Genomic DNA, 9,243 nt, shown 5'->3' on the forward strand with positions numbered 1-9,243 from the left:
AAAAAACGTTTTGCTATCGTTCATGATTTTTTTTTGTTATAACAAATATTTGCACTACTCATACATATTATTTTATTCAGCTCAACATCATCCACCGAAAAAACGATCAGAATGCTCAGTATGCTCACAATCTTCTACTCCACAGCAAAAGGTAACCATTTTATCAAAAAAATAATTATAAAACAGTTGTTATCATATCAATTAGATCTTATTTGAAAACTATTTTTTTCATAAAAATCGGTCGAGACCTTTTAAAATCCAAAAATCTCCATTAATTTCAGTAACGCAAATGCATCAAGTAGAAAATAAATAAATATGATTATATTATAATTGTATACGGTGACTTGTTTTTGTCTAATCGAGTAGTATAAGTTTTTGGACATAACTTTTTATTTCAAATTTTTTAATATTGTAATTTTACGTTTTTTAATAATTTTTTAATAGCCTCCTTGCAAAAAGCCGAAACCTCAACCAGATTGTGGTCAACAGCCAATGCACGAAGCATGTAAAAAACCGGTAAGAATTTTAATATATTTTTATTATTTTATTTTATTTATTTTTTTATATGTATATATTATTATTGTAAAAGCACTAAAATATTTTCATACATATAATATAATATTAATACTGTTTTATTTTTGTTTCAGAAACCGCACAAAAAAGTAAGTATAAAAACAAAAAGCCCAATTCATGCTTGATTAATTATTAATAAATACTTCAGGATAAATATATTAATTTCGTTTATCTACATCAGTAGATAATGCTTCTTGGTTTCAAATGAATAATATTAATTTATTATAATAAAGGATTCAAGGTGAAATTAATTAGTAGAAACAATCATGGGGCTACAGTAATTTGAATATGTTCGCTCTAACCATGAATCTCAATCTTCTCATATGAAATAAATAAACATATATAATTATTAATGAAAAATAATAATTATATATTCTTACCTTGATTTTTCTAATTTGTTGACAAATTTTTGTTTCAGCCTCCTTGCAATCAGCCTTCATGTCCTGCTCCGGCTTGCAAAAAAGCTTCGGTACAATCACTTTGCTCAAATCCTTGCTGTCCTCATAAGGTAGCTTTTTTAATCTGAAAAATAATAATTTAAGTATAAATATATACATATGAATAAAATTCATATTAAATCTAAACTCACATGTCGCAAAGTTATAAAATTCTAAAAAACAAATGGAATTTTACCCATGTTATTTCCATAAGAAACTTTAGTTGAATGCGGACTGTCTTAAAGTTAATATTAAGAGCTAAAACTTTCAGCAATTTTTTTTAAAGTACAGGTAACCCTCGCATAACACGGTACTTCAATAACACGGATTCGCTCTAACACGGTTTAAAAATTTAGGAAAGTTTCCTAACCTATGAAAAGCAAATTTTGAATCTAAAATTAGTAAAATCGCCGTACAATAGCTCAATAAATGTGATGAAACTAGTAGGATATAAATTGTATATAGCAAATTTTAATTTTAATTCATGATTTAAATTATTTTTTTCTAATTAAATTAATATTTTTTTAATTTTATAGGCTGGTGTAGAAAGAAGACCTTCTCAGGGTTCAGTATGTTCGAACCCAATTTGTCCTCAGAAGGTAAAAACAAAAAACAGTAAATAATTACATATATATCTTCTATATATAAAAATAAGTCGGGTTTTCCTTCCTGACGAAATAACTCCAGAGCGCACGAACCGATTTCGACAATTTTGCATTTGTTGGAAAGGTCTCGGGCTCCGCAAGGTTTATAGCTAAGTAAATTAGTGGTGCATGGCATCGTGCCCTAATGCAAATTGCTGGAACTCCTCGCACCGTGATTAAAAATTCGAGTAATAAAAATAATCAATAATTGTTTTAAATAATTGCAAATAGATTATCTTCTATATATATAAAAATAAGTCGGGTTTTCCTTCCTGATCAAATCTTTCCTTTTCAAATATAAAACAAACAAAAAATTTCTTCATCTTTCTCACCATCATCTGGTGGCAAAACGGAGTTCGTCGGGTTTGCTAGTATATATATATATATATATATATATATATACATATATTATATTTATTATATAACAATTTATGAATGCATGCTTGTGAAACAGCATGAAATATCTTGTAGTTTTTTGTGAATTTCTAACTATTTTATTTTATTTTCAGAAAAAACCTTGTGAAGAAAAGGTAAGTGCAAATTTATATATACATTAGGGTGGTCGTTATATGGATGTATTCAATTTCACTTGCTCTCAATATTAATTTTAAAATATGTACCTATTAGAGAAAATATTTTTTGATTTTTTTTATGATCGAATGAATTCTGTTCCAACTTTGGCCCAAAATAGCAAATACTGTTCCTGAAGTTTCTTTAAAAAAAATCAAAGGTCTCAAAAATGTAGAATATTTAAGCAAAAAGTAATGAATTCATTTAATATCTAAATAAAGTCCATTTCTTGTGAATTTATTTTGCATACTATATATTTTTTTTTATTTTCAGAAAAAGAAGCGGCACAAGTCCAAGGTGGGTCATGAATTAATATAATTTTTCATCTATGATAATAAATTAATAGTATGAATTAATTTTTTATTTTCTCGAAATTTAGGAATCAATACTAATATCAAATACTAGTTTATTTATAATAATTTTATATTTATGTTTATTTATTTTGTTAACAGTGTGTTCCCAAAAAGTGTTCACAAGGATCGCTTTGCTCTAATCCCACATGCCCACAGGTAATTAAATATAAAATTGATAAAAATATAAAAAATTATTAGAAGTATATAATTATCATGAAAAATAAATTTAGTTAAATATTTTAAAAAAATAAGTAAAACAAAATTTGCAACAACTAGTGTTTTGCATTAGACCACTAAAAATTACTATTTTTCCTTGGTGAAAATTCTGAAGAAATTATATTTATTATTGTAAATAACAATACATTTATGGTGATAAGTTTTATGTTATAATTTATTTTTATTAATCAAGACTGTAATGTCTTATTTACGATTATTTAAGAAATAATATAAAAAAATGCAATAAATTTAATATAAAATAAAAAAGAGTAATAATAAGTGAAAATAAATAAGCTTTAAAGGCCTTCGAGTTACATTAACTAATAATCGTGTACAATAATAGTAAAAGTGGTTTTAAATAGCAATAAAAATGATCATTCTATTCTTCAAAGTCAATTTTATATGTAACTTGAAAGTTTTTTGCATGTTTTGTACAAAGTTAAATAAATGGTAAATATTTTAAATTTTTAAATTTTTAAATATTTTAATTTTATGACGAAATACGAAAACTTTACTTAAAAAGTTAGAGAAAATACGTTATGTAATGTATTCAATTTTATTCAATGATATTTTTCAGAACATGCCAAAAAAATGTGATACGTGTCCAAAGGAATCCTGCAAGGTATTTTCATGAATAGTTAATGTGTATATATATATATATATATATATATATATATATTAGGGTGGTCCTTAAAATGGTCATTTTCGAATTTCCTTGCTCCCAGGGGCTCAAATGGTTCCAAATAGATAAAATACAATTCTCTGAAAGTTTTAGCTCTTAATATTAACGTTTAGATAGAGCGCAATTCAATCAAAGTTTTGTATGGAAATAGCATTGAAAAATTTTCAAAAAATTTAAAAATGTTTTTTAGATGTAATTTAGCACACAAATGAATGAATAGAACTCATTCATTTGTCGCTAAGTTACATCTAAAACATTTTTTTTTAATTTTCAAAATTTTTTCCATGCTCTTTCCATACAAACTTTGATTGAATTGCGCTCTATCTAAACCTTAATATTAAGAGCTAAAACTTTCAGAGAATTGTTTTTTATCTATTTGGAACCATTTGAGCCCCTGGGAGCAAGGAAATTCGAAAATGACCATTTTAAGGACCACCCTAATATATATATATATATATATATATAATTCTGACATATTATAAAATCATTTTTCAGAGTCCTTGCAAGAAGCCATCTACACTTTCATCGACTTGTTCAAAAATGTGTTGTAAAAAGGTGAGAAAATAAATAACAACTTAAAAAATTTCAAACATGATGTAATAACATTATATCTCAGTTTTATTTACTTTGGCAAATTAACTAAAAAAAATTTATTTCAGAAATCGAATCCTTGTTGCACTCTTCCATGTTCGAACGAAAGCATTTGCTCAGATCCTTGTTGCAAAAAGGCAAGAAAATAAAAATATTTTATTGATTTTTTATTGTATAGTAATGTGTTTGTGTTATTTATAATATACTTGTGTTTATTTCAAAGCAGAAATCAAGATTCAATCCGTGTCCGCCGAAGAAGAAAAAGGTGAGTTTGTAAAAAAAATTGTTAGGTATAATTTTGGAATATTTAATATTTTTCATAGAAATATAGGGCCAAAGTATATAATTCAGTCGAGTACAGAAAGCATACTGAATTTGTATGTTTTAAAACTATTTTACATAAATTTTCCATTTGCTTGAAATTATTAAGAGTGAAACTTCAAACATGAGTATAAAAAAAGACGTCAAATGAGAAACAATAAAATTTCGGTAAAAATTATGTTAAAAGTTTAGAAAAAAAAACAAGTTAAATGCAAAAAACCGCACCTTGTTGCATTATTGGTTCTCATAAGATTAATTCTCAAAAAACAGTATCAAAAACAAGGTCACAAGATAGAAGACCCCCTTAAATAAATTTATTTTCAAATACTGTTAATATTTTGTTTCTATAAAAATGAAAAAAAAAATCAACTTGAATTATAATTTCAAAAACATAGCAAATTAGTATTTGTAATTAAGTAATTTTATTTTACCAGGTTCACAAAACCCCCAGTTGTTGCAATCCGTGCTGCCCAAATAAGGTAAAGTTATTAAAAATTTAAAAGTTAGCAAATAAGTCTAGAAATGTTAAAACTGATTTAATTACTAATATAAAAATAAAATTTTAATTTACAGCCAGGAGTACAAAAACGACCATCCCAATCGTCCATATGTTCAAATCCATGTTGTCCTAATCAGGTAAAATATATATAACAAAATTAATAAAAATGGTAAATAATTGACCTTAAAGGGTTTACAAATTATTTATATTCATTATTTTTTGCGGAGACATATTTTATTGTTATTAAAGGAAGTAATATTTTCCTATAAATTTTCAGAAAAAATTGTGCAAAAGACGTTCGAAGACAAGTATGGCTTCTTGTGGTAGCAAACCAAAGGTATATGTATATTACAAATTATATGTATATCTATATATATATATATATATATATATATATACATACATATATAAATATATATATATATATATATATATAAATGCATGAGGATTTTTTCTGAAAATTTATAGGAAAATATTACGGCAAAGTTAATAAATATAAATAATTTGTAAACAGACATTTAAATGCATGACTCTTTAAGGTCAATTGTTTACCATTTTCATTAATTTTTGTTAAATATATTTAATTTTGTTAACTGATTAGGAAAACATGGATTTGATTGGAATGGTCGTTTTTGTACTCCTGGCTGCAAATTAAAAATTTAAAAAATTATTATATCAAAAATTTAATCAATTTTAACACCTATAGACTTATTTGTTAACTTTGTTTATATATATATATATATATATATATATATGTGTGTGTATATGTTAGGGTGGTACTTAATATGGACATTTTCAAATTTTATTGCTCCCAGGGGCTTAAATGGTTCAAAATTGATAAAGTAATATCATTTGTTCGCTAAGTTATATCTAAAAAATATTTTTAAAACTTTTGAAAATTTGCCATGCTATTTTCGTACAAAACTTTGATTGAATTGTGCACTATCTAAAAGACAATATTAAGAGCTAAAACTTATAGAGGATTTTTTTATCAATTTGGAACCATTTGAGCCCTTGGGATCAACGAAATTCGAAAATGTCCATATTAAGGACCACCCTAATATATATATATATATATATATATATATAAATATATATATATATGTATATATATATGTATATATATATATATATATATATGTATATATATATATATATATATATATATATATATATATTTATTAATTATTTTATTTATAACTAAAGTTTATATATTAAATTTTTTTCAGGAGTGTGAACCGTGCGTGAGAAGAGTAAGTCGAATAATTTCATAAATTATTTCAAACTTTTGTTTTTTATTTATTTATTTATTTATATAACTATATAAATAAATTGCTCATTTTATACATTCTTAACACATTATTCGCCAAGATAATATCAGAAAAATTTTCATATGGGCCAAGGCATTACTTTATTAGATAATTTAATTAAAATTTATCATAGAAACTTATGGGCCGTTTAATGTTATGGCAAGGCCATATTACGCTCCAACTTCCATACATTATGCTACTGAATCATATTGAATACTATCAAAATGTCATATATTTGCTGTGCATTCAGGCGTTTTACACATAAACTGCAATGTCACTCGTATGTTATGGAACTGAGTCAGAAAAACCCTATTATCTAAGATTATTTTTTTGACATTTGTACGGTTTCTAGGTTAGGTTTTCTATCTGACAATTTGAGAAAAAGGCCTGACTGCACAGCAATCACATGGCTTTTGTCAATATTTAGTATAAATGTCTCTAAGGAAAATTTTATTAGACAAAAGTCCTGGAAAAACACTGATATGGCTTTGTATTAAAACTTTTATTCTCATTTTAAATCTCGAGTGTCAGACACATATGTCTGATATGGTTAATATACGCTTTTTTAGCGTCAGATAAATGTCTGACACGGCTAATATATAACTATTCATCTTTAAACGTTTGTTTTCAATATTTGTAACATATATGATTTATAAATAATTATTTTATTATACTTTTAGGTAAAACGGTGTCCATCGCCTTGCGAACCATCTCCTTGCAAAGTAATTTTTTTTTTCAAATTATTATTTCTAATTTTATAAAAAAATTTAATTTTTATTTTTTGTTTAAATTTTTAAATTTAATTTATTGCTGTTTTCAGATGAAAAGATGTCCATCACCATGTGAACCTCCACCTTGCAAGGTAAACAATTGAAATTATATTATATATAATAAACCAAACTAATTTTTTTTATTATACAATTCTCAGAAAAAAAATTGATATTCAATATAATTCTAAACAAGAAACCCATATAATTCTAGAAAATCTAAAATCTTAATTTAAGCCTTGTAATAATATGATATGGTCCTAAAAACATATGATGAAAGAAACATTTTTTTGAACTACATCTATTTAAGAAAATCTTAGAAAAAATGAAATTTCTTAAACATATCTTAAGATTTTTAGTTTTTTAAGTCCAAAAATTAAATTAAAAGTTAATATTTTTTATTTTAATTATTTAGCCAAGAAGGTGCGAACCATGTGACCCATGCTGCAAGGTAATTTATACAAATCTATAAATTTATATATATATATATATATATATATATATATAAATTTAATTTATTCAATTTTTTTCTTATATGTAGCCCAAACGGTGCGACCCATGCGAGACCCCAACGTATCCTTGCAGGGTAATGTATCAAAAATAAAAAAATATATAAATAATACTGATAAAAGTCTGCAAAAATTTATTTTGTATAAATTTATAATTATTATCAAAAAAATTGGTTGAAGATAATAGGTTCGATTATCACAAAATTATTTTTGCAGGCTAAATTAAATTTTAAACACAATCCATTAACACTTTTATTCCGAATTCCAGAAACCTAGACCCTGCCCCAGAAAAGTGAGTTACAGTTTATTTTTCTTAATGATCTGTTTATTATATTATGGGATAAATAATTTTAGAAAATGAACTAAATTATCAATTTCTAAAAACTTCATAAAAATATTTTTTTACGTTATAAATACAGATTAGAGAACCGTGTACTGAAATGATGTGTCCGGGGGAACGTAGAAAGGTATTTATTGGATAATTTAAAAAAAATTGTACGAAAGGATTTTTTGTTGAATGAGATACATAAAAGCCAATTTGTGTTGGTAGGAATTTAATTAATATTTTATTTTTTTAGCCTTGCTCTCCGTGCAAATCCTGCTCGTCTCATAGATCTTATAGGTCTTTATCTGGAGGCAGCGACAAGGTAAATAATTATTAGTATTTATTAAATTATCATCATTATTATTTATCGATTCATTTACACATTTACTGATGCGCACGCACATGGTGCGTGAGACCGTGCGTTGTCAATAGCCAAGCGCCAAACCCAACAGGTGCGTTCGCCTTGTTCAAAATAGTGTTTTTTAGTAAAACAAAATGTTTGAATTAAAACTTTATACTGTAAATATTTCAAATAAAAATAGAGTTATTTAAACTATTTTGGTACATTTTTTGTTAGTTTGTCCAGTTATCTCTAGGAATAATTTCATTTCAAATTAACATATAGAAGATCTCCTATGATGGGCACTTCAAAATGTTATTATAAATATGCTGTTGAAAATTCGAATGAAAAAAAAAATTGTTGTAGTTATTTTGCGTGCCGCGGATTTTGACTGAAATTGACTGAAATTTTTTTTACTGCTACAGTGGTGTAACCCCGTAACCGAACAAAATATTTAGCACAGGGTGAAGTATAAGCAACACATGTTCAGCAGTGAATGTGTTAAATAATATTTGTTTCGAGTTTGGACAAATATCTCCTAGTAATTTAGAAAAAAAATCTAATTTTTTTTTGAATATTTTATTAGCCAAGACGAAGATCATCAAGTAGATCTGGTGGAGGTGGTCATTCTGGTAGTAGAGGTGTTTGCACAGTAAGTTTTACGGTGAGTACAATTAAAAATAATTTATTATTTATTATTTTAGTAGTACAGAAACTAATTTTCTACCAAAACTAGTAAAGTTGTATGTAATGACACGCGATTCTTTAGAAGTCGAGTGAAAGTTGTCCAATCTATTTCATTATGTTTTACATTAGCAAGCTACCCATCCTGTTTAATACCGGGAAGGGCTATTTTCACTAAGGAATATTTGTTTACTTTCTACTTTTCAAAGAATTTTTCAGATAGCTTTTATCCAGAGACCATGTCTGTGATCGTACATAGATTTAATGTATGAAAATTATTATTGTTTTCAGACGAGGGGTAGATCCGGCGGTGCCAAGGCGATGAAACACAGGGAAATCGAATCAGAAGAGGAATCTGATTTCGACTCAGATTTGTATGAAAAATGGGTATGAATTGAAATAAATTTGGAATATTGTGTTAT

This window comes from Ctenocephalides felis, unplaced genomic scaffold (genome assembly GCF_003426905.1).
Source record: "Ctenocephalides felis isolate EL2017-DRISC unplaced genomic scaffold, ASM342690v1 CF-g0.4_SCAFFOLD_00964, whole genome shotgun sequence".
Classification (NCBI taxonomy): domain Eukaryota; kingdom Metazoa; phylum Arthropoda; class Insecta; order Siphonaptera; family Pulicidae; genus Ctenocephalides; species Ctenocephalides felis.